Raw genomic sequence first — 27,160 nt, 5'->3', positions numbered from 1 at the left:
GTCAATATGCTTTTCAACATGCTCTAGACAAGATACCTGTATGGTGCGAAAAACGGAAATTGACTCTTTAACAATGAAAAGTGAGAGGTCATCCACATGAGTAGCAACAGAAATCTGCTAAATTTCGGTTACGCGATAAATCGCACAAATTCAAAGGCTGTCAATTCGACAAAATACTAACGGATTACAGTTACGAGCTACTTACGTTGGATACAACACACCCAAAATATTCGAGGGAAGGCGAATCAAGGACCGAGTTCATTGGCATAACGCTTAGTAGATCTACTCGAGAGACTGCCTTCATAACGCTTCTCCGCCCTCTTTTGGGACGCGCACATGGCACGTCTTCAAATGAGACGACTCTTGGCGTGGCTTTTGGCTACTCAGCTTTTACTCCTTGCAGATACCGAAAACCGGCCACTACGGTGACGCACAGCGGTGATGTGGCGCCCGCTGCTTCTGAGGCAAAGGCCGCGCCGTCTCGCACAAGCTCCAAATAGATCGTCGCCCTTGGCGCAGTTTGGCTCTGCTCCGCGGACTACCGGTACGCGAGCGTATTTTCGAGTCGTCCGCGTTGCGGCCTTACCAGTAACTGTAGCAGAGACGAGCAAAAGTGGCATGTCTGTGAAGGGGGATATCTACGTGCTTTGACTCCTGACCCTGGACCAATAGCGTCCCGACACCAAAGGGTATTTACACCAATGGAGCGTCACGAAACAGAAGCGAACATCGTGGCCAAAGTAAAATTAGTAACTAGTGTTGTGGACGAAGGTCGTACAGTAAACTTACATTATGTGATCAGAACTATCCGGAGACCCCCAAAACACACCTTTATCATATTAGGTGCATTGTACTGCCAGGTACTCCATATCAGCGACCTCAGTAGTCAGTAAACATCGTGAGAGAGCAGAATGGGGCGCTCCGCGAAACTCACGGACTTCGAACGTGCTCAGGTGATTGTCGCTTGTCATACGTCTGTACTTGAGATTTCCACACTCCTGAACATCTCTAGGTTCACTGTTTCCGATGTCATAGTGAACTGGAAACGTGAAGGCACACGTACGGCACAAAAGCGTACAGGCCGACCTCGTCTGTTGACCTACAGACACCGCCGACAGTTGAAGAGGGTCGTAATGTGTGATAGGCAGACATCTATCCAGACCGTCACACAGGAGTTCCAAACTTTATCAGGATCGACTGCAAGTACTATGGCAGTTAGGAGAGAGGTAACAAAACTTGGATTTCATGGCCGAGCGGCTGCTCATAAGCCATACATCAGGCCGGTAAATGCCAAACGACACCTCCCTTGATGTAAGGAGCGTAAACATCGGGCAATTGAATAGTGGAAAAAAGATGTGTGGAGTGACGAATCACGGTACACAATGTGGCGATCCGATGGCATGATGTGGGTATGGCGAATGCTCGGTGAACGTCATCTGCCGACGTGTCTAGTGCCAACAGGGTAATTCGGAGGCAGTAGTGTATGGTGTTGTTTTTGCGTGGCACTATCACAGCACAGGCCTACATTGATGTTCTAAACACCTTCTTGCTTCTCACTGTTGAAGAGCAATTCGGGGATGGCGATTGCGTGGAGGAGTGGTTACACGACAATAACATCCCTGTAATGGACTAGCCTGCACAGAGTCATGACCTGAATCCTACTGAGCACCTTTGGAATGTTTTGGAACGCCGACTTCGCGCCAAGTCCCACCGGCCGACATCGATACCTCTCCTCAGTACAGCACTCCGTGAAGAATGGGCTGCCATTCCCCAAGAAACCTTCCACCACCTGATTGAACGTATGCCTGACATTTAAAACAGTTCATGTAAATATTTTATAATGAAATGAAAAGGTACTTACAGTAAAACGGGGGGGGGGGGGGGTGATTGGGGGGAAAGAGACTGCACGATCTCCATGTATCGAAACAGACGTTTTACTGGAACTACTTCTTCAATGTATTATAAAATACGAGGGTTGGAACTTAAATAGTGGCAACTATTTATTCACAACCGATACAACAGAATTACATATTTGCACCTGTTACTGTCCTTCAAAGTAGTCACCAGTGTTGTGTAGAACACGTTGCCAGCGATGTGGAAGGCGTAATCTACCGTCAGTAGAGCCTGTTCTGTTAATGGTGCGAATGGAGCGGTCTAAAGTTATGGTGATTCTTGTGTACGACTGCGATGGTGTTATCCTAACGCATTACGTTCCTCCGTGGCAGACCGTCAGTGCACAGCATTACTGTTCCTTTTTGGCGAATCACCTGCGACCAGCTTTGCGGAAGAAGCTGTGACACTTTGTGCGCAACCCACCCATCATTTTGCACGACAATGCGCGGGCGCATACAGCGCAAGCTGTGGCTGCTCTTATCGGTCGATGGGACTGGGAAATACTGTACACCATCCCATTATTTTAACCAGTCCACGTCAAGCTTGTTGTTAATCCTGCCCACCATCAAAGGAACAAGTCTTGTTCCCACAACCACCGACGACTCATTCATAGAATCTTGTTAAATCGTGAATGTGTAGTAGACCTGCGCTGGATGAAACAATGGCTGAGAAAACGAGAAGCACTTTCCTTGCCTATCTGCTGTACGAAGCCAGTTTTGTGAAAGCTGAAGATAGCACGTACTACCTCTATAAGAGCCGAAGATATTCAAAAAGTTATTTGGAGTTGCTGAAACATTCGTGCCTAGAAATGACTCCGACACGAGGAATTACTTGTGAAGAAAGGCTAGCATTTAAGTTTAAATACGTCGTTACCGCTGAAGCCACCGAATTTTATTTCATTTAGCTTCCTAATTCACCTGAGAAATTACACGTCACTCAATAACTTTCCTATGACCTAATACTAGCAATATTTTGTGGGCCTTGCGCAAGCTGTCGGAGTGCATTCTTCTTAGCGATTTGACTGACATGAGTGACGAAGACGACCCAGCGACGTAATAAAACGTTTTAGCGAAGACTGAATTTATGTAGGAATGTTATCACTACAAGATATTCAGAGATACGTAGAAAACTGTGAAAAACGGCGTGGAAACACTGACTGAGCAAAACAGAATGTGTGAAACGCCAAAGCCCTTGGAGTGTATCGGTAATCTGCAGAGACACTCGAATACTGTTGATAGTTTTTGCAGTATTTGAACCAAAGAACGCCATTTTTCTTCATATCTGTTTTCGCTGGCTCTATTATTATTTGCTTTGTTTTATTATTACTCGCGTAACAACTAAAATATGAAATAAAATGTTACTACGAAAAGAGCCCCGAAATACCTCTTGGTGATGCTGTGCTGTGACTTTCTTTGGATCATTAATTTTCAACAAAACAAAATATATTATGTTCTTATTCTTCTGGATCTGGCTTTCTACTAAAGGAACATTTTTTCGTTACTGTAAATCACATATTCAACATATCTTCCTTACTTTATAGTTATTAAAAAGGTTAATGAAAATTACTTTGTTATCAATACTGATGTTACAGTACGCAATGATTGTTCAACATCAAAATTTTGCAGTGGATTTTTGTTAACAGTAAAACACCAATAAGTACCACGACTAACACGAGAACATGAGACTATTATCGGAGAAAAAGATGTTTTTACCATAAGGTTTGCCAGACCAGAACTACGCCCAGCAAGATTTCTTTTCTGTTATGGAGGTAAATTATCTTTTTGCACTGTTAATAATATATTATCAGCAGCCCGCGTCAACCTGTAAAACACATCATAAAATCTGCTGCTCTGCTATTCCGAAAGTTGAAATAAATAATTTTACTTCACTATTACCTGGCCGCTTCTTTGCGGTATGATAGATTTCATTTAATGCAGTTTGAATGCGCCGCGGCAGCGGTTCGTTCGTTCGTAGCGCAGCTCTGCACCACGAATAATATTTAAATAACTGAAAATGTCTTAAAGCGATGGGATAAAATACCAGGCAAGCTTATTACAAATCATAAAGCAAGGTTTCACTGAGTAACTCTATTCAAAACATATAAACAAATCAATTAATTACACACCTTTCCGAGGTTATATCTAATGGCTTCGCTCTCACAATCTTGACAAAAGAATGCTACGCAAGCGTACAATGTAACGTCACAGGCTCTTCCTACTCACGTAACTCCAAGAAGACGACAGAGAAATTAATGTTCTTTTTTTTACTATTTATACTAGTCACCTATTCTCATCTTTGTTTGATATTTAATAAGTATCGTCTGTGGTGGTTTCAGTACTCGACGACACAGATATTATCTAAATAAAAAAATACATAATTCTATACAAGAACACAACAAGACACACAATGTTTTCTCCTTATTACATAATGTCTTTTGCTAAGAGACGTTATACTGTCTACATTTAAATTTAAATTACATGTGAATTCGCAGCAACTTATGGTTAGTAGAGTTCCTTTATGCTTTAAATGTTGTCACTGGGAACGCTGAGTTTCCAATGAGCAGAGTGGCTTGTCATGTTTAATAAGTTGCGACACTAATTATATTTATCGCTTCCTCGCAGCTACTGTAATGTCATATTTCGTGTCCTCTGTCTTTGTTCAAACAAAGAACAGAGCGTAATAAATGGGAACCTACATTAGTAGCGAATGTCTGTACCGTTGCCTTACGGTGTCAGAAACTGTAACCGAGAAAGCAAAATGACACTTTTCGCAAACCTACATTTTTCGCATCAGGAGGAGGTATAACCCATGGCAGATGTAGTGCTAAGGTGTCTACATGTCGCTTCTAAAAAGTTGTTTTAGTCGGCAAAGAAATGCTCTGGGTCAGTGAAACCTATACACATTTCACAGATAACGTGCGTTACCTCATCAGTGTAATTTCTGTGACGCTGATCTATTTATAAAGGTAACGTATGTAACAACTGTGCACCTAAGAAAAGGTGCAAAAAAAAAAAAAAAAAAGAAAATTCAGCCCTATATTTCCCGATTTTTTCAAAATTTGAGTCCTGAATATTGTGTTGACGTAAGTAAATTGAAGCATTTAAAAAGAAGCACTCTCAGACATCCAAGGGCACAGGTCCTTTTGAAATAAATTTCCAGAATTACCAAGCTATTTTCTATAATATTGTTTTCGGGAATTTTATTCAACAAAGATACAAGAACTCTGAACAGTACGCCTATAAATAACGTAAATATATTATTATAACGTCCACGCATATTGTTTCCCAAAGGTACCATATTTGCATTAAACACGAAACTACAATTGGCAAATTGCGTGTTACATTTTGTCGGTTACTGCAAAATTTCGGTAAGTTTTATGTTGACATTGTGTGGCATTTAGTGACATATCTCATAGGATGACTCAACTCACATGTTCTGACACCCAGAAAATTAACAAAACAATCAACTGGGTCTGTGTAGCAATAAATTGTCTACATGGAACGGTACGATTCTTGTTACATTATCATGATGCTTCGTATTCTAATTTCAGATTCAAGGCTGCCGGTAGCTTGGAAATCAAGGCATATAGGACCCAGGTGATGCAGAAAATTGTAACAGACAACAATAGCGAAAGCACTGCTAAGAATATGCAGTAGTCCTGTTATGTTGTTGTGGTTTTCAGTCCTGAGACTGGTTTGATGCAGCTCTCCATGCTACTCTATCCTGTGCAAGCTTCTTCATCTCCCATTACCTACTGCAACCTACGTCCTTCTGAATCTGCTTACTGTATTCATCTCTTGGTCTCCCTCTACGATTTTTACCCTCCACGGTGCCCTCCAATACTAAATTTGTGATCCCTTGATGCCTCAGAATATGTCCTACCAACCGATCTCTTCTTCTGGTCAAGTTGTGCCACAAACTTATCTTCTCCCCAATCCTATTCCATACTTCCTCATTAGTTATGTGATCTACCCATTTAATCTTCAGCATTCTTCTGTAGCACCACATTTCAAAAGCTTCTATTCTCTTCTTGTCCAAACTATTTATCGTCCATGTTTCACTTCCATACATGGCTACACTCCATACAAATACTTTCAGAAACGATTTCCTGGCACTTAAATCAACACTCGATGTTAACAAATTTCTCTTCTTCAGAAACGCTTTCCTTGCCATTGCCAGTCTACATTTTATATGCTCTCTACTTCGACCATCATCAGTTATTTTTCTCCCCAAACAGCAAAACTCCTTTACTACTTTAAGTATCTCATTTCCTAATCTAATTCCCTCAGCATCACCTGACTTAATTCGACTACATTCCATTATCCTCGTTTTGCTTTTGTTGATGTTCATCTTATACCCTCGTTTTAAGACACTGTCCATTCCGTTCAACTGCTCTTTCAAGTCCTTTGCTGTCTCTGACAGAATTACAGTCATCGGCGAACCTCAAAGTTTTTATTTCTTCTCCATGGATTTTAATACCTACTCCGAATTTTTCTTTTGTTTCCTTTGCTGCTTGCTCAATATACAGATTGAATAGCACGGGGGAGGGGCTACAACCCTTTCTCACTCCCTTCCCAACCACTGCTTTCCCTTCATGTCCCTCGACTCTTATAACTGCCATCTGCTTTCTGTACAAATTGTAAATAGCCTTTCGCTCCCTGTATTTTACCCCTGCCACCTTCAGAATTTGAAAGAGAGTATTCCAGTCAACATTGTCAAAAGCTTTCTCTAAGTCTACAAATGCTAGAAACGTAGGTTTGCCCTTCCTTAATCTAGCTTCTAAGATAAGTCGTAGGGTCAGTATTCCCTCACGTGTTCCAACATTTCTACGGAAGCCAAACTGATCTTCCCCGAGGTCAGCTTCTACTAGTTTTTCCATTCGTCTGTAAAGAATTCGTGTTAGTATTTTGCAGCTGTGACTTATTAAACTGATAGTTCGGTAATTTTCACATCTGTCAACACCTGCTTTCTTTGGGATTGGAATTATTATATTCTCCTGTTAATCCGAACAAATTCGGACCGGACCTTACTGATTTGTTCGGATTAGCCGGAATTACGGTGACGCATTTCTAGTATGAAGTATACCAAAAAGATAAGTAGGTACACCATAGTAACAAATAGGAACAAGTGTGATAACAATGGCTCACTCTCACTCCCTGCCCTTGTTGTTGTGCATTGTTGAGACCTTTGTTGTGTCTGAGGTCAGTGCGCTGCCAGTTGGCTTGCAAAGCGCTTAGTTATGTTAGTTATCGTTCGCTGGCACGCGTAACAGTTGTATTGTATTCGTTCAGGTGTAGTGGCGTACGTATTTTAGTCATGGGTAAACGGAAACATACAACGTTAACTCTCAAAGAAAAAGTGAGTGCTTTGAAGCCGACAGACAATGGTGAGAATGTATCTAAATTGGCAACAGAACTGTGTGTTGGTAAGGCAACCCTTTGTGATTGGAAGAGGAACCGAGTGAAGCTGTGCAACATCTTAGAGAAAAACACTTGAAATTCGGCACATTTGAAACAATCGCAGTACGATAAAGTGGATGAAGCTCTTTTCCTTTGGTTTACGCAGGAAAGAGAAAGTGGAACTTCTTCGATTGCAGCACTGGTTCAGGAGAATGCTGTTTACCTGAACAAGTTAATGAATGGTGACGAGTCTTTTAGTGTGAGTACGGGTTGGTTGGACAGATTCAAAGAAAGCCATGGAATCTGTCAGCTAACAATTACTGGAGAGAAGCTTTCTTCTGACCGTGACGCACCGTTGGAATACTTGGATGGGTTTGAAAAAATGATAAGAGAGGTATTCTCCCCAACAAATTTATAACGCTGATGAGACTGGCCTTAATTTTAGGGCATTGCCAAAAAAAAGTCTGGCATCAAAAGCAGAAGACCATGCTCCTGGTTTTAAAATATGGGAAGATCGTGTGACTTTATTAGCGTGCAGCAATGCTGCTGTTAATCACAAGCTGCCTTTAATGCTGATCGGCAAATCTGCTAGGCCCAGAGGTTTTAAAAACTGCAACATGAAGTCCCCACCCATATATTACCGCAACCAGAAAAAAGCATGGATGGATGGTAAGCTGTTCAAAGAATGGTTTCACGGCCAGTTCGTACCCTCTGTTCGACGGTTTTCTAAGGAAAATCATTTGTCTCCCCGTGCAATCCTTTTGATTGGTAACACGCCATCTCACCCTAGCACTGAGGAATTATGTGATGGAGAAATTGTGGCGAAGTTTTTGCCGCCGAATGTTACACCACTTCTACAGCCCATGGGCCAGGGCGTAATGCAAACATTAAAACTGGTTTACAGAAAACAATTTTTAAGACTGCAGATCCAAGATAATAGCATCGTACTGAAAACATAAAAACTGATTTACAGAAAACAATTTTCAAGAATGCTGATCCAAGATGGCATTTCTTTAGTGGAGAAAATAAAAAAGACCAATGTGAAGCATGTTGTTTATTGGGCCGCTGAAGCATGGCAAAATATTTCAGAAAATACTCAGAGAATATCGTGGAGAAAACTGTGGACTTCTCTTGAATTTCAGGACAACATAGTAGAAAATGAAGAGAAAAATCTACTACAAATGACACACACAGTCCCTGGATGTGAAGAAGCTAGTGCAGAAGACGTAGACGAGTAGACGGCAGCGGATTGGGCATGTGTGGAGAACCTTACTGACGCTGATTTAGTTGCTGCTGTGTCTCAAGACCAGGAAGAAGTGGACTGCTGTGGCGGAAGTGACAATGAGCCTGAAAGCGAGAAAGGAGAGCTGGTGACGCAGCAGAAGCCCTTGACCTCGCGCTACGTTATTTGGCGCAAGAGCCCACTGCTACATCTGCTGATTTGATGTTCAGTAGACAATGGCGTAACTATGCGCCATATGACTGAGTTTTTGTCATCTAAAAAGTAGGGATAAAATGTCCGCTGCGTTTTAGTAAGTTTTACAGCTTTTCTTTGATTGTCATGCATTGTTTAAATATGTTTTCTTGTCAATTTTTCTAATACATGTTTACTGTACTGTTCAAAATGGCTGTGAGCGCTATGGGACTTAACATCTGAGGTCATCAGTCCCCTAGAATTTAGAACAACTTAAACCTACCTGACCTACGGACATCACACACATCCATGCCCGAGGCAGGATTCGAATCTGCGACCGTAGCAGTCACGCGATTCCGGACTGAAGCGCCTAGAACCGCTCGGCCACCGCGGCCGGCTACTGTACTGCGTAAATTAAAATAGTGTGTATGTACAGCATTTTGCCGCACAGTTTTCCATACTTAGACTAACATTTTTCATGTTCGGATTGCTGGGGTTCGGATTATCGGGACTCTGTCATCATCATCATCATCATTTAAGACTGATTATGCCTTTCAGCGCTCAGTCTGGAGCATAGTCCCCCTTATAAAATCCCTCCATGATCCCCTATTCCGTGCTAACCTTGGTGCCTCTTCTGATGTTAAGCCTATTACTTCAAAATCATTCTTAACCGACTCCAGGTACCTTCTCCTTGGTCTGCCCCGACTCCTCCTACCCTCTACTGCTGAACCCATGAGTCCTGCTTCTCCCATGCGTGTAACATGACCCCACCATCTAAGCCCGTTCGCCCTGGCTGCTACATCTACAGAGTTCATTCCCAGTTTTTCTTTGATTTCCTCGTTGTGGACACCCTCCTGCCATTGTTCCCATGTACTAGTACCTGCAATCATCCTAGCTACTTTCATATCCGTAACCTCAACCTTGTTGATAAGGTAGCCTGAATCCACCCAGCTTTCGCTCCCATACAACAAAGTTGGTGCTCAAATAACTTAGTCTTGGTACTGATTTCCTTCTTGCAGAAGAGAGTAGATCGTAGCTGAGCGCTCACTGCATTAGCTTTGCTACACCTCGCTTCCAGTTCTTTCACTATGTTGCCATCCTGTGAGAATATGCATCCTAAGTACTTGAAGCCGTCCACCTGTTCTAACTTTGTTTCTCCTATTTGGCACTCAATCCGTTTATATTTCTTTCCCACTAACATTACTTTCGTTTTGGAGATGTTAATCTTCATACCATAGTCCTTACACTTCTGATCTAGCTCTGAAATATTACTTTGCAAACTTTCAATCGAATCTGCCATCACAACTAAGTCATCCGCATATGCAAGACTGCTTATTTTGTGTGCACACATCTTAATCTCACCCAGCCAGTCTATTGTTTTCAACATATGATCCATATATAATACGAACAACAGTGGAGACAGGTTGCAGCCTTGTCTTACCCCTGAAACTACTCTGAAACATGAACTCAATTTACTGTCAACTCTAACTGCTGCCTGACTATCCATGTAAAGACCTTTAATTGCTTGCAAAAGTTTGCCTCCTATTCCACAATCTCGTAGAACATACAATAACTTCCTCCTAGGAACCCGGTCATATGCCTTTTCTAGATCTATAAAGCATAGATACAGTTCCCTGTTCCACTCATAACACTTCCCAATTATTTGCCGTAAGCTAAAGATCTGGTCCTGACAACCTCTAAGAGGCCTAAACCCACACTGATTTTCATCCAATTGGTCCTCAACTAATACTCGCACTTTCCTTTCAACAATACCTGAGAAGATTTTACCCACAACACTGATTAAAGAGTTGTTACAATCTTTTCTGTTTCCATGTTTAAAGATTGGTGTGATTACTGCTTTTGTCCAGTCTGATGGAACCTGTCCCGACTCCCAGGTCATTTCAATTATCCTGTGTACCATTTAAGACCTGACATTCCACTGTATTTGATGAATTCCGACTTAATTTCATCCAACCCAGCTGCTTCATTGCATCGCAATCTATTGACCATTTTCACCACTTCCTCAAATGTGATCCTATCACATCTGAGACATTACTGATGGTATTTTCACCTACATTGAGCAACTCTTCAAAATATTCCCTCCATCTGCCCAAGGAATCCACAGGATTCACATGCAGTTTTCCTGACCTGTCCAAAATACTTGCCATTTCCTTCTTACCTCCCTTTCGAAGACTGCTAATTACGCTCCAGAATGGTTTTCCAGCAGTCTCCAACCTGTTTCCAAAGTTTTCCCAAGATTTCTTCTTGGATGCTGCAATTATCTGTTTGGCTTTGTTTCTTTCTTCAACATAACTTTCTCTGTCTACCTGAGTTCTAGTATGTAGCCATTTTTGATACGCCTTCTTTTTCCTTTTACAGGCTGTCTTGACTGTGTCATTCCACCAAGCTGTTTGCTTCCTCCTACCTTTACATACTACTGTTCCAAGACATTCTTTACCCACTTCTAGTACTGTGTCCCTGTACCTTGTCCATTCTTTTCCACTGACTGTAATTGACTACATTCAACTAACTGGTATCTTTCTGAGATCATTGTTATGTACTTGTGCCTGATTTCCTTATCCTGAAGTTTCTCCACTCTTAGCCTCCTACATATGGACCTGACCTCCAGCACTTTCGGCCTCACAATACCAATTTCGCTGCATATTAAATAATGATCAGTGTCATCAAAGAATCTCCTGAATACACGTGTGTCCCTCACAGCCTTCCTGAATTCTTGATCTGTTGTTATATAGTCAATGACAGATCTGGTTCTCCTGCCTTCCCAAGGATACCGGTGAATGTTCTTATGTTTAAAAAAAATGGCTCTGAGCACTATGGGACTTAACATCTTAGGTCATCAGTCTCCTAGAACTTAGAACTACTTAAACCTAACTAACCTAACGACATCACACAACACCCAGCCATCACGAGGCAGAGAAAATCCCTGACCCCGTCGGGAATCGAACCCGGGCGTGTGAAGCGAGAACGTTACAGCACGACCACGAGATGCGGGCTTATGTTTTAAAAAAGGAGTTTGTGATTACTAGGCCCATACTGGCACAGAAATCCAAGAGTTGTTTCCCGTTCCTGTTGGCCTCCATATCCTCTCCAAATTTACCCATAACCTTTTCATACTCTTCTGTTCGATTTCCAATCCTGGCATTAAAATCACCCATGAGCAGAACACTGTCCTTGTCCTTTACTCTAACAACTACATCACTGAATGCATCATAAAAACTATCCATCTTATCTTGACCTGTCCCTTCACAATGCGAATATACTGACACAATCCTAATTTTGTTGCTAGACACTGTCAAATCTATCCACATCAGTCGTTCGTTTACATACCTTATTGCAACTACGCTGAGTTCAAATTCTTTCTTGATGTAAAGCCCTACACCCCATTGTGCTATTCCTGCTTTGACTCCTGACAGGTAGACCTTGTATTCTCCCACTTCCTCTTCTTTCTCACCCCTTACCCGAATGTCACTAACAGCTAAAACGTCCAGCCCCATCTTACTTGCAACCTCTGCCAGCTCTACCTTCTTCCCAGAGTAGCCCCCATTGTTATTAATAGCTCCCCATCTCATTACCACTTGTTTGCCGAGTCGTATCTTAGGAGTCCCTGGTTTGTCAGTTAGAGGTGGGGCTCCGTCACCTCCAAAGGTCTGAGGCATTTTGCTCTGATTGTTGCTAGCATCATATTTAAAGTACCAGGGAAGCAGGTTGCTAGCCTTACTTGCCCCGAGTCCCATTGAGTTTTACCCCTAACGGTTGAGGGACTAACCTGTGGATTTGATAGTCTTTGCCGTATGAGCACAAAGGTGACCAAGACTCAGAATATGTCCGAGATGCCCAGCCTTATTCCAAAATAACTGGTATACCGACTGTCGGGACCACTTAATTGGCCACTCATACGTTGCCCGTGGTTCATGAACTAGGACATGACTTCAGGAACCCACACCATGAACTACTCTGCTGTACATTGACGAAAAAAAAACCGCAACACCGAGGAGGAGTTGTGCGACATAAACGAAAGTTGGTAGACGTGTTTCTACATCTGAAACATGACGCCTACTCAAATTTCGTGCCAGCTGCATAAGAGTGGCACATTAGCGCCAGTATGAGAATGCAAAACAGGTTTGCATTAAATACGTGCTGTAACGGTCGTGAGCGGTAGTTACCTTTGAGATTGAACGTGGTGATGTTAGTCAAGAGTGCCTTTAAGACGACAAAGACGCCATTGTCAACAGCCCACTTATAACGATGTCTTGTAATAGGGCTACGAGAAATTGGATATTCCTTCCGCGATACTGCAGAAAGATTTGGCAGGAATGTAGCCACTGTACACGACTGCTGGCAGCGGTGGTCACCAGAATGCACCGTCGCAAGGTGACCGGGTCCCGGACGACTACGTGGCGTTACTGACAGGGAAGACCATTGTGTTCGGCGCATGGCTCTGGCGCGTTGTACTTCATCTGCAGCAGCAGTTGGCACCACAATGAAACAAGGAATCGTCCAAATCGCTTACTTCAAGGACAGCTCCAAGGCAGACGCACCATAGCGTGCATTCCACTGAGCCCAAACCACCACCTTTTGGAGCTTCAGTGGTGTCAAGCAACAGCACATTAGAGGGCAGGGTGATGAAAGCTTCTTCTGCCTCGGTAGCTGCGACGACCGTCTGTTGGCGAGTAGTAGTCCAGTTGAGGACCTGCAATCAACCTATCTGCGTGTTAGACAAAAATGTGGAGTTACGATCTGGGGTGTGATTTCGTATGACAGCAGGAGACCTCCCGTGATTATCCCCCCAACCATACTGACGGCAAAATCGTACGTCAATTTGATTCGACTGTTGTGCTGCCATTCATGGACAGCCATCCAGAGCGTGTCTTCAAACACGTTAACGCTCGCCCAAATACCGCTGTTGTAACCCAACATGCTCTACAGAGTGTCGATGTGTTGTGTTGACCTGCTCGATCACTACAGATTTCTCCAGTCGAGCACATATGGGACATCATCGGACGACAACTGCAGCGTAATCCACAAACAGCGTTAACCGTTCCTGTACTGACCGACCAAGTCCAACAGGCCTGGAGCTCCATCACGCAATCTGACATGCAGCACCCGTACAACACAATGCATGCATGCTTGTATTCAACATTCTGGCCGTTACACCGGTTATTAATCGACCAGCATTTCACTTTTGCAATGGCTTATTTCTCGCTGAGATTAACCTATGATCTTGCAGTGTTAATCTCCTAAATATGTAACCTAGACAAATGTATTCCCGAAATTTCATTACTGTACATAAATTGTTTTTTGTGTTTCGATTCTTTTCCGTGAGTGTAGAGCACTGATCAAATATTTTTGTTCAGGTCATCAGGCCGAAGACTGGTTCGATGCAGCTCCCCACCCTAGTCTATCCTGCGCAAGTCTCTTCGTCTTTACCGAAGTATTGCGCCCTACATTCATTTGAACCTGATTACTGTAGCCAACCCTGGTCTCCCTCTATAATTCTAACCTGGCCCCCTCCATATGTACGTACATACTAGCAGCAACCACCAAATTAACTATTGCTTTACGATACAGGATGAGTCTTATCAACAAAACCATTTTTTAGCCAGGGTGTACCATAAATTTAATTCCTCCATTATATATGTTCTAGATGTTAACAAACGCCTAAATAAGTACCAAAAACGATTTCACACGTCTGCACTGCAGCCAACCGATTATGAAGGATTGGTCAATTTTAGGAGCAATTTCGATGAGTCTGGTTCCGATTTACGGGCGGCTGTGGCAATTTGGCGGTAGTATCATAAAGAAGGTCTTAAGCCAGAGCCAAATCATTCGGAGACACCGTCATCAACAAGAACAAGAACATCGAACAAAGATATCTGAAAGACGATGAAACCGACCTCATAAGATTGGAAAACAACTCACCAATTTTCACTAACCACAGTGGTTTATAGATCCCGATCGCATGCTGTGCAATTCGGCATTCATCGTACAAGCTATCTTTACTCTTTTTGACATCACGGTTCTCTCTGCCCAGTCAGAGAGTATACATGTGTTGCAACCGTACATCAGCTACTAAACGTTACCACCATAGAAGAACTAGTACCATTCAACAGATCCATTATAGAGGCAATAGGCATACTACCAAGGACTTACACACAAAAATCATTAAATAACCTGTCAACAGAATATTGCAGAGGTTACTGAATGCAATCAAAGTGAAAAGACAAGTGTATAAATTTTTCAATGCAAAAGATACCGAACATTTAAAAAAAACGGTACAAGCTAAACCTATTAGTTAAACGACAACTACAGCAATATAGTCAGAACGAAGGACATACATCTAACATCTTGACGTCAGACACGGAGCAAAATGCTGGAAAATGTTAAAAACATTGCTGGCACGACACACACAACCGAACCAACACTAGTATACAAAGGTATATAACAACAGACTATCAAGAAAAATCCAAAATATTCAAAGCAGTATCATCTGAAACACACCGACACCAAACATACGCAAATTTTGATAGAAGACATGAATAAAGCATAATCCAAACCTACTCTTATCGAAAATGTCCAAGCAGACAAGGAATACCTCATTGACACGAAACAAGCAATACAAAAAGAAAACAGGGCCTCTGGTGTCTATAAAATCACGAGGAAGCAACTACGGCTCGCTCCGACGAAACAAATATTAGACTGTCTACAAACCATCTACAGCACTGTCCTAAATATCAAAACCGTTCTGACCCAGTGGAAAGAGTTAAAAAGCACGACGACACCGAAACCGGGAAAATCCCCGAAGAATCCTAAATCTTATCGTGCCGTCATTCTCTTCCCATTCGAAGCCAAATGTTTAGAGACAACAATTGAAAGGTTCACCAATTATATGTAACATATCGAAAATGGATGCAGGCTTCCGTAAAGGGCTCGCAACCATCGATTCCACACCAAGAGTCTGCAGTGGCATCATAGAAACCATAAACCTAAGAAATTACGCCCCCTCTGTTCTTAGACATAGGATGTTTGACAATGTGTGGCACAACGGGCTTTACTACACCGACTGCCAGCCCAACTAACCACGCTCCTGTGAAACGTCCTTGACAACAGACCATCAAGACTCCATGTCAGTGAGACCCGCCCAGAAGATTGCTCCCTGTGGTACCCTGCTTCGGATAGAAATCCAGAGGCAGGGTACCACATGGAGCAATCTTACCGCACGTGTTAATCAACACATTAGGCATTTCACAATCAGCGAGATGGAATGAAGGATGGGGCTATAACCAGGTGGCATAGCCTTCTGGTGTCATGCACCAACCACAGACGTTCAACATAACAATGATGACGAGAGCATTAACGAGGCAGAACCGTGCCTAAGAAATTGAGAATAAGGCCAAACGCCCAGAAATCTCGAACACTAGTCTTCAACTGCAGAAACTTTCATAGAAACTCAAACGGAAACATTAAAAACACCAAGGTTCCTCACGGAGGGAAGAAGTAAAATAAAAAAACCGTAATTCATGAAGAAATAATGATGGAGAGAACAATGTCCTAGACCCTCCATTCTTGAACGTGATCGAAAAAAGCCAACAACACTAGCAACCTGCTAAGGTTTATAAATGGAATAATAAACAACGCAATGACACATAAGTGATTTCACAAGACCAGTTTTAGAATATGTGGCCCCAGTTGAGATTTTAAGTAAACCTACCACAGACAAAAAAGAAAGGTTCTCTGAATTGCAGAAAGACTGGATTGAAGAACAAGGAAAAATTAAGGTAATCAACACACGATCTCCCTAATAAAACAACACTGGATGCAGGAAATAGCGAAGATGGAAATAACAGACCAAGCCAACCATACACTCACCGCCGAACTCTTCGAATATGGACCAACTGAATTTAATTTTCCGCAATAAAAACACGCTTACTCATCGAAATTAAGAAGAGATAACAATCACCGAGCCAAACAGTGACGCCTCCAACCGAAATGGAATTCTTAATCACCTAACAGATGCAGAAAAAAAAAAAAAAACAGAAAAGGGCAATAACCTGAAATAGGACGAAATTAAAACCACAAGAAGCCCATGGCAACGTAATGACACTTGCTGGGGTTTTACAGAGGTTTCGCTCATCACTAGGACAAATGCCACGATTATCACGTCCGTCCAGCTAGAAAATAGATGAACACACAAGGAAAACAAGAGGACTATCCCAAGTGATCGATTAAATAATTGTGCCACAGCAGTACAACATAAGCTAAGCTAAAGTATCAAGAGTCCTATGCGCTTCATGTGTCCGTCCCGCCCATCCGGAGAAGAAGAAGAAGAAGAAGAAGAAACTATGCACTTTCTCGTTGTCAAGTAAGTGCTTCCACGCACTACTTAGTTCTTTAACTCTACTATTATAGTTGGTGATATACTTTCTAATTTCCACTGTGTCACTGGTCATCCAGCAGAAAAATTGTGGGCTACAATCCATGTCTGTGCAAACAAGGCATACATCAACACCCGGTAACGGCAATGTTTTGCTCCCGAAAGACAGTTTCAGTCCGAGATCTGTTCAACATTTGTCCAACTCTACTTGATATTTCTTCAGGGAACGGAAGGAACTTGTTGGGCTGCTTCACGAAACGGGGGTTTAAGTTTCCCGGAGAGAACCAACTTAATTTCATGTGTCTTATACCCATTTAGTGTGAGCACAGAGGACGAGATGGTTCGCGTCTGATATCCCTGTAGCTCTAATCATTAGTCTTCATTTTTATGTATATGGGTGTTTTCAGCACAGATCACTTTGTGCCCAATCAGATGACACTGTGTGTGTGTGTGGGTCGGGTTACAATGCAGTGTGTCCAAGCCGACCATGTAACTTGTTATTAGAATGTCTAGGTAGAGTAGCTTTCATAGGCGTTAGCAGGAGGGGGGGGGGGGGGGGAGAGGAAGAGGACACTTGTCCCCCCTCCCCCCTCTTCCTATCACCATGAAATGTGGAGTACAGAGCTTTAATTCAGTATTGAATTATCACTCACTTTTAGAAGAGAGTGGGTAACCAACATTTCTCTGGTATATTATAAGCCGAAAGCGAGCAATTAATTTCTATAAAAGATGGCCATTTTAAAATCTTGCTTCCCCCCCCCCCCCCTTTTGCACAAATTTCTTTGGACGTCCATGGTAGCGTTCCTCCTTTCTACATTTCTGAAGCTTACAGCTTACAGGGTCAGTGAAATATAAAATTTTGGATTATTTTCTTTCCGGTGAGGCCAAATCAAAATTGTAACAAGATAACGACAAAAACACAACAGCGGAGAGGAGCCCTGTTTTAAGGCACGTTCTTCAAAATTCTCCTTGACAAACGAAACTATAGCCAATCTATCTGTCCTTTCACAATATTTGTCACTATACAGAAAGTAAGTGGTGGTCACCTTTCGTCAGAAAAATTTTCTCAGAATAATTCGGTATGTGGGGGGAAAAGGGGGTTGTTGAACGAATTCAGTGTGTCTTCAAGAGGCATTTTCGCAATTAGAGACCAGTTAATGTCGAATACTAGGATTTTCGTAGAGAATTAACGCGACGATTGCACCAAAAATAGTTTTTGCAGCAAAATCGCCACGAAAGACTGAGTGGTTATAAACAGGTTTCATAATTGCAATTGGCAACGACAAAAAGGCCACTTTTCTTGAAACTGGGATATTCAGTCCAGATGTTTTTCTGCACATTTGGGCTGTCGTGAGTCCACTCCAGGTAGCTGCACAAACCAAGGCCGTCAGTAATGGTGGGGGTAATGGCAGGCGAATAGTCCTCGACCGTTGTCTCAAGGGACGAGACCCGACAAACAACACCTAGTGTGGACACTCCCTTTGTGTCCCTATTTCTCCACAGGGCTGTCCAGGGGGCAGCAGGAAACAGGAACCAAACGTGCAAAGGGGCGGGGGTGGGGGAGGGTGTCAGGGCGGCGACCAATGGTAGAACGAGCTACTTCTGTTGTTGGCATATCGCCGGCAAACAGCTGCAGGGCAGGACAGTCATTCGGACTACGGTGAGGAACAGCAGCTCATATCTTCGACGAGATAATTAAGTAAGTAAATGAGAGAGTGACGTAGATTTAGGTTCCGCATTTAGTCCGCGGGTGGTTCGGTTTTCGCCCGCGATATGGTAAGTCTTATTATTGGCATGCAGTATCTGAATAATCGCAGCAAAGGCTATTGTCGATTTGTAATTGTCAATGGGGTGGTAAAAGATTCCATCTTCGTTAGTTTCTCATCGCTCTACGTAGTAAATGTGTGATGTTAATTTATACTGCGGACAGTCTCGGTTCGTGGAGTTTAACTGTCTCAAGTTCCTGTCCTACGCTTATTCTCAGTTAACGTTACACATTTTTTGTTCAAATTACATGCCGTTAATCATAAAGAGATTGTGTTATTTTAGAAATAGATTGCTCAGTTGAGACTGCCTTGTGCGCATCACGTGAGTCTTGGCGCGAGTCAACAAAGAGCACAGAAGACGGCCTATTTTGGACAATGCTCTTATTCTCCATGAGAAATTCACATTTCAAAATTTCTGAAATACCTTTCTTCTAGTTTCCTCTTATAACTCTGATAATGGCTGCAAAGACTAAACCGGTTAACTGTTGGAATAAAATAAAATGTGGCCAAGACTGTGAATTTTATGACTCCTTTGTAAATTAAATCTTTGCAACTGATGCTCACTTTTCTCCTTTGAAACGTCTTTATTTACGGAATACTCTGACATTCATTGTAGAGTAGGCTTTTCATGGTTCACGATTTTCATTGTTGGCATATGAACTCCATTTAAGGCTGCAGGGAAGCTCATTTGCTTCAAACAGCCTGCTGTCACCTGTCCTGTGACGTCATAGGCTGGTGATCTGAGACTGTTTGTAACAAAGCCGTGACATTGGCAACACAGCAGAAACTACATTAGTCAATTTTGCGATAGACGGTTGTCTTCGCTGTTTACAGGAAGTTCTGAGCTATTTTCTCGTTGCGATAATTATTGTAACTACGAAATTCACCTTCTTCTTTTTCTCTTTAATATTCATTTCGGCTATTTTTGAAGTCGTACTCCATTTGCAAGTCTGTGCAACACGAATACTTCAGTTACATATCATGCCACATATTTTGTGGACAATATTCTAGTTTTTAATTTGGCCGTTATTACAGTTTATAGCAGTACTCCTAAACGAGATCCATGAACCAGAGTTTTATTTGTCTGTTCTGAGCGTCTGAGCGTCTGTTCGTCAAATTAAAAGTGACGTGATGGTATTGTCTCAAAATTTTACCCTTTATTCCATATCACGTATCCAACAAAGAGCAATAGTTTCTCGATGCTAACAAGGTATTTGAAAAGCAATAACCAGTCGTAAGGGAGAAACTTTCAACACTTGGAAATTTAATAAAAGTTACTCGGAAAGCAGTAACTGGTTCTCTGCCAATGGACTGTCACTGAAATTAAGGTAAGCAAACCGTGCAATCTGTATAGCCCAAGGAAAATAGTTCGAGGGTAAATGAATAAATGAAACACAATATAATAAATTCTTCAGTGTTTAATCATAAAAAAATTAACTTGCGTCTTCCAGTTCAGGATATTATTAAGCTTCGTAAATTCTGCACCAACGAAGAATTTCTTAATTTACAAGTATAGGGTATGTGTGTGGGTTTGTGTCTTTAGAGGGAGAATGGATTGAGCGTAAATCACTTTATGCATAAAAAATAAGAAAAAGCTCATCTTAGATAAGCATGTAAACTGTCGCCTTGTTATATTTTACTGAGAATATATACTATGAAATTAATGTGAACCACGATAGCGGAAAGTCAGAATTATGACCAATGGGACATGCAACTAAGGTTACAGGTAATACGTTTAAAGCGAATATTCAGTTTCCTTTTTGCATCATATGATTTACAAACACGCTATTAGATATTCAATGCTCGTCCCAAAATTCTGGAAACAGTATATAGCTTCGCATACCAGAATATAATTTAATTCGACCAAGTGACGTGTCGCCAAACCTTAATGTCATAATCTATTTTTTTCTTTGTACTTAATTTCCTACTCCATGTGAAGGATTTTTTTTTTCAATTTTCTCTGTGTACGGTAAGAGATCACAAGCGAAATAGGAAACTGGCTGATAGTAATACAAAACAAATAATTTGACTAATAGCTCTCTTCGTAAAAACAGATTTCTCCATAGAAAGAAAAAGGTCACATAGATTAATTCATAGATGCGCGAAGCCCATACGTATCTTTTCGATGTCATAATTACATAAATAATTATTCGAAACAACTGAGTTATTTAGACCTAAATGTAAATTCCACTGTCCGTGAATAACTTTGTTACACGAACGCTAACAACTTGCGTTCTTGTTTTATCTACCGTAATTTTCCATAACTTGTTTACTAAGTTCTGTCTCAGAAATGACACATTAGTTCTCAGTGTTAAGTCCAGAAGCGTTAAGAAAAAGAAGTCAGATTATGTTACATTCAAACATCTTCGTGGTCACAACTTACGCCATCGTTACGAGAACTCGGCGAGCCGAGAAACATTACCGTTGTTTGACTCGCGCTCTTGCAGCTTGCGCCGTCCTGTGTGAACCAAACATCTTGACCTCAACGCACAATATTCAGTTGTTATGAACGTCGCTAAATCGATTTCTCTGGCCTCACTTGTCAGAAATATTGTCGGTGATGTATTCAAGAGACCGGTCAGATCGACAACGTCTGGAGCACTTCACAATTTTTTATCCTTTTCTGTAACGTGGTTAAAAGCGTTTTCTCTACCAGTAACTTGACACAATTTGCGAACTGTGCTCCCACTCCCCCACAAACATACAGCATTCCTAGCATAATTTTAATTACAACTGCACAGGTGATTATTGTCCTACATTCACTGTTTCGAACAGAATTCAACACTCCCAGGCTGCGAATGTTTTGCATTCACTTCGTTCAGTAGCACAAATTTAACCATTACAGAGGGAATATTTCTTTAAGGGGATAATAAATGGAAAACATATCAACTCTTTTTGACATATTATTCACAATTATGCGTGAAAATAAAATCTCATATTGACCCTAGTAAACTATAAAATAGCTCAGCCGATTCTGATAAAAGAATACATACTATTAGTGGGTTTTACTTCTCTCAAAGACCGATACCACAACCACATATTAATTTAGAGCAATTTTTGCCATTAGTCAGCCTCTTTCCTGTTTTCACCCAACCTGGAGCCAGCATTACTTCTTTTTCTTTGGCCGATAGCCACTGCTGTCGCTAAATGCCATTTAACATTGTGTGGGACGGGAAGTTGTGCGTTAGCGATCTCTGTAAATTCCTTCTAACTCGTTTTCGACTTTTTTAAGTGCCCGATTATTATGGTTCTCTAGCGGAGACGTGGTGTAGCTTCTGGCATTTGGTTAGACGGGTCAAAGGTATCGCCTAAAGCTAATCTGGCTAGTGTATCCTAATCTTCCTTCTTTCTTAGTTCCTGCAATTAAAACCATGGAAATTTTTGAAAATTTGTGGTAAGTTTTGTGGGACCAAACTGCTGAGGTCCTCGGTCCCTAGGATTACACACTACTTCATCTAACTTACGCTAAAGACAACACGTACACCCATGCCCAAGGGAGGACTCGAACCTCCGACGGAGGCAGCCGCGTGAACCGTGGCAAGGCGCCTAAGACCACGCGGCGACTCCGCGCGGTTTAAAACAGTGGTTTGATGAATTGTTTGTCAATATTTCAGATACTTTCTTTTGACAATGACGACCAGAGAAAAGTCAGTTCTTGGTCAATTCGAAGGCCGAGAACGAATTTCAACAATTTAATTAAAAAAAAAAAATACGTGCCACCTATCTAATCTGCTAGCGATCAGACTTCCTGAGATTACTGATCGCAAGATTGACTTAGTACAGTAGGAGGTACAATGTTAAATTTACATTTATTTTGTTCTTTTGGAGACTGTTAAAAATGCTTGGTTGTAAAGGCTTTTCGAGAGGAGTCTATACCGTCGTGTCGATTATCAGGCGACTTCGAGTTTGGAAGACGGTTCTGTTTCAGTGGGCAGGCTCGTAAGGTCGTTTCCTAGTCGTGTCTGAACACGCAAGCGGTTGCCTGTGTGAGGTTTAGATACGGGTTTGCAGACGGCGGCATCTCTGGAGTTCCTATTGTTTGATAACTCTTCAAAAGTCCGGTACGGGTTGTAGTCTTAATCTAAATTACTAATTTTGAGGACATTTCTGTTGCAGAACAGTGGTTTCTTTACTATTTTAAAATGAATATAAACAGCTACCACAGCAAGAAACATTACTTTTGAAGTTACCGGTTACGTTCTGTTTTAGGCCACCTTCAGACTTTATGCCATGATGTATGCGGTGGCCACCCATAACCGCCCCATCATGATTTGAGTTCTGAAGATGGTCTAAAATAGACCGAAACCTGTAACCTTAAAAAAAGTTTCTTGCATTTGTGACTGTTCGTTGATTTAAATTAGTTGGTATGTGACGTTGAATGTCTGAAGGTGCGCGCTGGGACGTTGAACGGCCGGTAGCGCTCCCCTTTCCTCGGCGATCACATACATCATCTGAAACTCACGTGCGGTATCCGGGGATCCAGTAAAGGATATTAATAATGAAATGCGTCAATTTTTCGGCTTTATGACTGCTTGAACCCCGCTGGGGACAATTTCAGTGGGGTGTTCGAATGTGTGTGGAGGAATGGTAGCCCATTCATCCACAGGGGGACAAGGTAGTGATGTTGGACTCTAGGGTCAGGAGCGAAGACGACGTTCTAACTCATCCCAAAGGTGTTCCGTTGGGTTCAGATCGGGACTGTGGGCAGGTCACTCCATTTCAGGAATGTTACTGTCCACAAACAACGGTCTCGCGAATGCTGCTTTATGACTAAGTTCATCGTCACGTTAATACAAACTATCACCGTCTCCGAACCGTTGCTCTACTGTCTGCAGTACACAGTGCCGCGAAACGTGTTCATATCCTTCCGCATTTAGCGCTTTCTTAAGCGCAATGAGGAGACCACACGAAAAACACCCCTGTACCATATTACCACTTCCACCACACTTCACTATCGACATTACACGTGATGGTAGGTAGCGTTCTCCATGCATTCGCCAAACCCAAACCCTTCCAACGGATTTAAACAGGACGTAGCGTGATTCGTCACTCCGAATCAGCCTTACAACCATTCACTGTCCATTGACGTAGCTCTTTACACCAACACATGCGTCACTCAAAATAGACTACAGAACTGTAGGATTGTGAGGAGGCATCAATCCAACGAAAAATCCGTCCAAAGTTGAAAAATTTTACTCTTTTTCACTTATTAGTTTCGGGCAATTTTTGACTACGTTACGACGATTTGAAAATAGGTCTCTACACGAAACTAGTCGTCGAGTGAATAAAAAAATGTAAAATTGGCAACTTTGGACTTGTTTTTCGTTGTACCGATTAACGGAAGTTCCTGACACACAGCTACTCTGGCTTACAGGAAACGTTATACGCCATTTTCAATTTCAGACGCACTCTCCTAGTGTGAGCTCGAGCGTCCGTCGGTCAACTTGGAACACGTCCACGTTCGAAGTCGTTGAGCGCTCCTGATCGACTCAGTTCTGCTGTTTGATTCTCACGCCGTCCCCGTTGTCCGCTTTCGTGGTGGACAATGCCTCCTTTCATAGCAGTGCCCGGATGCTTTTGATCACGTAGTCTTGATCTCTGTACTATCTATAAGCATGTCAAACGCCTTGTCTTATAGATTTGTTTTTGGAGAGGGTCCATCTTGAGCAAAACACAGTTTTTATTTTTCGTTTTATCCCCCAGACATGTTCGCTGAAATTGCAGCATCATAATCAGTGGGTTTTTTGTTATCTTCTACAAAATAGGAGAAATGCTTTATACCTTTACGCATATAAATTTGAGTTTTCAAGACAGTGGTTACATATTCGGAAAACAGACAAAATTTTATATATATACCTTGTTACCACATGCTGTGGATTTCCTAGATTTTATGCAATTTAATGCAATGATATTGTTTCACAATTTGTAATATGCAACCATACAGAACTTAATGTAGAACAGTTATTTACTTCGAAAATTTACGATTGGACTTGTCATGTTTATGCCTACCATTAACTAATACTATGTGGAAGTGTGTGTGTGTGTGTGTGTGTGTGTGTGTGTGTGTGTGTGTGTGTATTTATGTATTTATTACATGCTTTCCTTCAGTTATTGCTTTTTGTATTTGATAGTGTTCTTAAGTTATTCGTTGTTTGGGCGGGGGGTGGGGGGCTGGGGCTGTTTTGCTGCATTTGAGAATTTTCAAGTCAGTGTTGATGTTTGTTGGGCTGTGTTTCAAACAAAATTTGAACTGGAGTGGTATTAATTTTTTGAAATACATTAAATTTACCCAGACAAGAAACAGTTTCATACTTAACACGACGTATCGATAAAATTATTGGACTTAGTAACTGGATTTATGATTTTTTAAATTACCAAAATATCGTTCATTATCAGAGTATTTGTTCTGAGAGACGTATCGAATTGACTTGTATAAGCTTGGGATTTTTCCTCCCATTAGGAAGTGTAAAGGCTCTATTTCCTATAAAAATCACGTCAAATTTTGAAACTCATATATGGCATAGATTTTAAAAATCTACCCTTGATGTTAGTTAAGACAGTTTTTTCTCTTGAAATATTTGAATTTTTCCGCAAATATTTTCTGCTGGAGAACTGCAGACACAGTGTTCTGCTCACCTAATCGCAAGATGTGGCTGCCGACAAAAACTGTGGTAAAACTGCCATCCGTGTGTTGCTGACAGTAGCGGTCCAGCCCACTCACTGCCAGATGTTGGTGAATACGTTCGTAGCGCGTTTGTTTTGCGTGTTGGTATTCCTGTTGCTATGGGTTTATTTATCGATTATCATTTTTTATTTGTAGTTCACTGTTGCTATTTGAGTTGACGTATTGCCATTTTGTCATTTGGTGATAGTGGGGCCTGAGGACGCTAGAAAATTTAGTGCCAAGTGAAGAGATCGGAACCTTTGCTCCCTCCTACGTATATCTCGCGAAGAGATCATGAGGATAAAATCAGAGAGATTAGAGCCCACACAGAAGCATACCGACAATCCTTCTTTCCACGTACAATACGAGACTGGAATAGAAGGGAGAACCGATAGAGGTACTCAGGGTACCCTCCGCCACACACCGTCAGGTGGCTTGCGGAGAATGGATGTAGATGTAGATGTTCTTCTGTGTCAGTCCAGTAGAGGTGACACTAGAGGAGGTAGCCAGAAACGTCTGCACCGTGTATGAGGATGGTGCTACTGGACAGAGCATGGCAGGAAAATGGTTTTCTCTTTTTAAGGAGGATCGTTTTAACATTAGTTAAAACGCATCAATCCACAATGATCGACATCAGTGTACTCAAGAACTGGTAAATGTGATGAACTGTGATCCTTCCGCCATCGTGCGACATTTGCATGCAGAGGGGAGGGTTCAAAAATCGGGTTTGCGGGTACCGCCTGCTCTAAGCTACAATCACAAAAATGAGCTCGTGGCCGTATGTGCGTCTCTGCTCGCTCTTTATCGATTGGCTCCTGTGCTCGCTCTTTATCGATTGGCTCCTGAACTACTCCGACCAATCCTTTCCTGTATCGTTATTGGTGACGAGAAATGGTATCTCTATAATAACATAAGGAAAATAAAAGAATGGTTGGGCCAAACAAAGCAGCAATGCCCTGTGCAAAGACCTGCGCGCATCCACAAAAGGTAGTCTTATGCATCTGGTGGAACAGAGACGGTGTGGTGTGCTTTGAATTGCTTCCCCGAGGTACTGCCATCACTGCCGACATTTATTGTCAATAACCGAGACGTCTTGCAGGCGCAACTCAAAAACAACGATCAGGAAGACTGCATCAAGTCACGCTACTAGACAATAATGCCCGCCCGCATTCTGCTAGACTGACAATCCAGGAGTTCAGTTGGGAAGTCACCCCGCACCGGCCTTATTCGGCCTCAGATTATTATCCTTTCCGCTCTGTATCGAACAACATTCAAGGAACTTCTTTCTGGATGAAAAAGCGCTCGGAACATGGCTCGACGACGGAATCCGAAAGTTACCCCAGCGTTGGCAGGCTGTTGTAAACAGTGAAGGATGACTAAAGTCTCTGTTACATGTTTCTCTTGTGCTCATTACACTTTCGGAAAAACTCTACCAATTTCTGCTCCAGCCCAATAAATAGGGCAACAACAATAGCGTCAAACATTTCGCAAAAGTTTCCGGGAGGTGCGCTGAAATCGAGACGTGCTGTGGTCAGAGTTCCACTTTGTGGTGTAAACGCTTCTAAATTTGCTGCACCTAACGACGGAGTTTGGCAAGAGCTCCCTGCTTGGCAGCGTTTACAACTTTACACC

The 27,160-nt window shown here is 42.1% G+C and overlaps 1 protein-coding gene across 5 annotated transcripts in view; it reads left to right on the top strand.

Moving 5' to 3' along the window:
- LOC126272078 (RB1-inducible coiled-coil protein 1) overlaps positions 1 to 27,160 on the top strand; it is a 295,670-nt gene that overhangs the window by 107,392 nt on the left and 161,118 nt on the right. Inside the window, exon 1 of one of the 5 annotated variants that reach the window (XM_049974638.1) lies at positions 18,699 to 18,797. The exons of 3 other annotated variants lie outside the window; for them this stretch is intronic. The gene's annotated coding sequence lies outside the window, so the exon portion shown is untranslated. Of the gene's footprint in view, positions 1 to 18,698; positions 18,798 to 27,160 lie in introns of those variants that run through there. One more of the 5 variants, XM_049974634.1, reaches the window with a different exon arrangement.

Source organism: Schistocerca gregaria, chromosome 5 (assembly GCF_023897955.1).
Source record: "Schistocerca gregaria isolate iqSchGreg1 chromosome 5, iqSchGreg1.2, whole genome shotgun sequence".
Classification (NCBI taxonomy): domain Eukaryota; kingdom Metazoa; phylum Arthropoda; class Insecta; order Orthoptera; family Acrididae; genus Schistocerca; species Schistocerca gregaria.
The sequence above is the reverse complement of the archived record's forward strand: the minus strand, read 5'-3'. Positions and strand labels throughout refer to the sequence as shown.